This window comes from Scylla paramamosain, unplaced genomic scaffold, assembly GCF_035594125.1.
Source record: "Scylla paramamosain isolate STU-SP2022 unplaced genomic scaffold, ASM3559412v1 Contig35, whole genome shotgun sequence".
Classification (NCBI taxonomy): Eukaryota; Metazoa; Arthropoda; class Malacostraca; order Decapoda; family Portunidae; genus Scylla; species Scylla paramamosain.
This window is the reverse complement of record NW_026973700.1, coordinates 142,501-145,620: the sequence shown is the minus strand read 5'-3', so window position 1 is coordinate 145,620 and position 3,120 is coordinate 142,501. Positions and strand designations below refer to the sequence as shown.

The 3,120-nt window shown below is 41.4% G+C and overlaps 1 long non-coding RNA gene across 1 annotated transcript; it reads left to right on the top strand.

The window, feature by feature from the left end:
* Window positions 1–1,285: 1,285 nt before the first annotated feature.
* Window positions 1,286–2,911, top strand: LOC135097892 (uncharacterized). Its single transcript, XR_010266314.1, has 2 exons — window positions 1,286–1,520; window positions 2,708–2,911. It is a non-coding gene; the product is annotated as an uncharacterized LOC135097892 (long non-coding RNA).
* The last annotated feature ends 209 nt before the right edge of the window (window positions 2,912–3,120 follow it).

Here is a 3,120-nt window from a genome sequence, read left to right as displayed (position 1 = left end):
GATTTGGCCACGGACGATTTGGCCACGGGATGTCACCCTAGGACGTTTTGGCCACGGTGGGTAGGACATTTTGGCCACGGGAGAAAATACTAGGAATCTATTGCACTTAGTAGCTTGCTTATTAAGTAAAGGAAAAAATCTTTAGTCTGTTTTATTATCCAAAAAAGTTCTCTAATCTGTTCTGTTATTAAAAATGTACTAAAATTATTTAAAATTAAAAATAAGAACAAAATATTCATGAATGTATTTAAAAGGGCTACACATTTGGCTGACCACCTCTAAGGTTATGACTTATGCCACGAAGGAATTCTCCAATGGTCTTTTTGCCTTCGTTCAGGTCGAGTACAAGATTGTGGAGTCGTGTCTGCAATTCTTGATAATTTTTTAGGTTAGGTTAGGTTAGGTTAGGTTAGGTTAGGTTAGGTTAGGTAAACTGAAGCTTCACTCTTTTAATCTCAATCCCATAACACATTATGAACGCCTGTAAATTGAAGCTTCACTTCTGTCTCACTTAGAAAATATAATAAATACGAATATTAATAATAATTGTGAAAATATAATAAATACGAATATTAATAATAATTGTGAAAATATGTAAATAATACAAAATATAATATATATTACAGTAAATATGTTTCATGGCCAAAACGTCCACCTTGGGAAGTTCCCGTGGCCAAAACGTCCTACGGTGACATCCCGTGGCCAAATTGTCCGTGGGCAAATCATCCGTGGCCAAATCGTCCTACACCCGTGTGTAGTAGTAGTAGGTAGATTGGATTATCCATACCATTATTTACTTAAGGAGTACGTTTTGTGTCACTCTGAAAACTTTGGTGCTGGATGAATGAGAGCTCTTGTGTAAATAACATCTCGTGAATATTTTACCTTTAGAGATTTAGAGAGGAAGGGAGGGAGGGAGGGGAAGAGATGGCGTAGAGAGGGAATGTAGGAGGACGTAAGAGAGGCAGGGAATGGGGGCGGAGGGAGGAGGGAGGGACAGAGTGGAGGGAAGGCAGGAGTACCAGCCCTTCCTCCAATTCCTCTTCCTTCTATCCTTAAAATCAGTCAGCCAATCCTTCTGTCTGTCTGTTGAGATTCTTATTTTTCAAAGCATTTCCCGTTTATTTTTAATGATATTTGAATGACCTTCTCAGGCTTGACAAGAATAGGTGTTTTGCGATCTGTTTCATGGTTCAATATATACTTTTGATACTGCCATGTATGTATGTATGTATGTATTGCATGTATGTATATCCTTTATCTGTAATCATACATTTACAGATAAACGTTCACCTTCCGCAAGTATGTCGTGGTGGAAGAGTTGGTAGCCCTGCACATGTCCATCCGAGAATTACGTCACAGGTGGGCACAAGCCGCAGTCATTCGCCGGCGCCTCCCTGCAGTCTCAGGTAGCAGCGGCGATGCGTAGTGCTGTTGCTTTGTACTGAGTGAGCGTGAAAGAACCCTCGTGACGATATATGGTGATGGACGTGTGGGCCTTTACGTTGTGGAAATAGAAGGTGAGATTTGTCTCGATTTCCACCGTAGTATGAGTTAAAATGAGGTGGAGTGAGAGAACTATAAGGGTAGTTAGTGGGTAGGCTTGTTTGGTAACGTTTTGTTTTGACTCTTGAAGCTCTCCGGGAGTTGTAATTAATGTTAATGCTTTGTTGCTTATTAAACTTAATGATCCCAGAAGCAATATCGTACATGTGCAAGGTAGGTGTGATTGCAGGGAGTGGTGTTACGTTGGAAGTAGGGGGGCAGGAAGAAAAGCCACACAAGAACAAGAGAACAAGAATGGTGCCTCATATTTCTTAGAGCACTTGCGTCAAGGTGATCACGATTAGTACCTTTCAGAGAAGAACAGGGAACGTGGAAAGAAGTTAGGAAGTTAAGTATAGTTTGGATGGTGTTGACAATAGTAGCTATACGTGATGCAGAAAGGCAGCACATTTTAACGGATATGGTGATAATAGGGAATGGGAGAAACGAGGTCACCTGGGTCATTTAGGAAAGTGGAAAGTAGGTCAAATAAGACAAAGATTCTAGAAAAAGATTCTAGAAACGGCAGACATTGAAAAAAATGAAAATACTGGCTAGAGTATTCATCTGCTGCTGCTGCGGTACTAAAAAAAAAAAAAAAAAATGAAAAGCAAAGTTGAGCTTGTTATCGTCACACCTCATGACACAAGAACAGAGGGCTCCAGGACGAGACCTTGTGTATGTAAGAGTTAAGAAATATAAGTGATCCTCGTAATTAATTCAGTGAGGGTCGTTAGTCTGCCAAAACATGCGAGAGTGAGCACCTGATTAGCCTTGGTAATACGATGATTGGCTGCCGACTAACTCGTCTGTTTAATTCATTCCGTTCGTGCCGCCATCACCACGTGTAGTGCACATGTGGGGAGTCCTGGGGCACTAATTACCATGAGAGAGAGAGAGAGAGAGAGAGAGAGAGAGAGAGAGAGAGAGAGAGAGAGAGAGAGAGAGCAAGCTGTTATTATTATACTCGGAAGCTTAAATTTCGTAGTGTAGAGGGGTACTGACCTTTGTGATTGCCTTTTTAGCGTGCCTCAGCATCAGTGTTTGGTGCTCCCAGCCACCGGCAGTGTGTTGAGACTTAAAAGTGTCCATGTAACGATGAATTATTTATGGGTCAATATTTTTAAAAATTGTGTTTTTTATTTGCTTTTCATTCTCTTAGTTGAGGGGCGGGGAACACTTAATGGGTGGATGACCACCGTCAGGGCTGTCATTCCACCGCATTCATGGCCACCCTACCCGCGCTCATCCAGTCACGTCCCCTTAGTGCAGCGCCCCTCATCTGTATGTATGCTGAAGAGACACGGAAAAATGAACACTCGTGTCTCTGTGAAATATTGTGCGCCATAAAGTCTCTTGTCCTCTACGGCTTTTTTTTTTATTCCTTCCTATAATATTTATAGAAGAGTCCTCTTGCCACACATAGAACTGGGTATTCATGTATATTGTTACGGTAGGATCAGGAACGTGGAAATAAGAATATTTAACTCTGTGTGAAGTGTTGTGTTGACTAAAGTAGTGTGTAGTGCCTCATCAGATAGCAAGACAGTGTTGGAATGCTTCAGGGAGATAAGG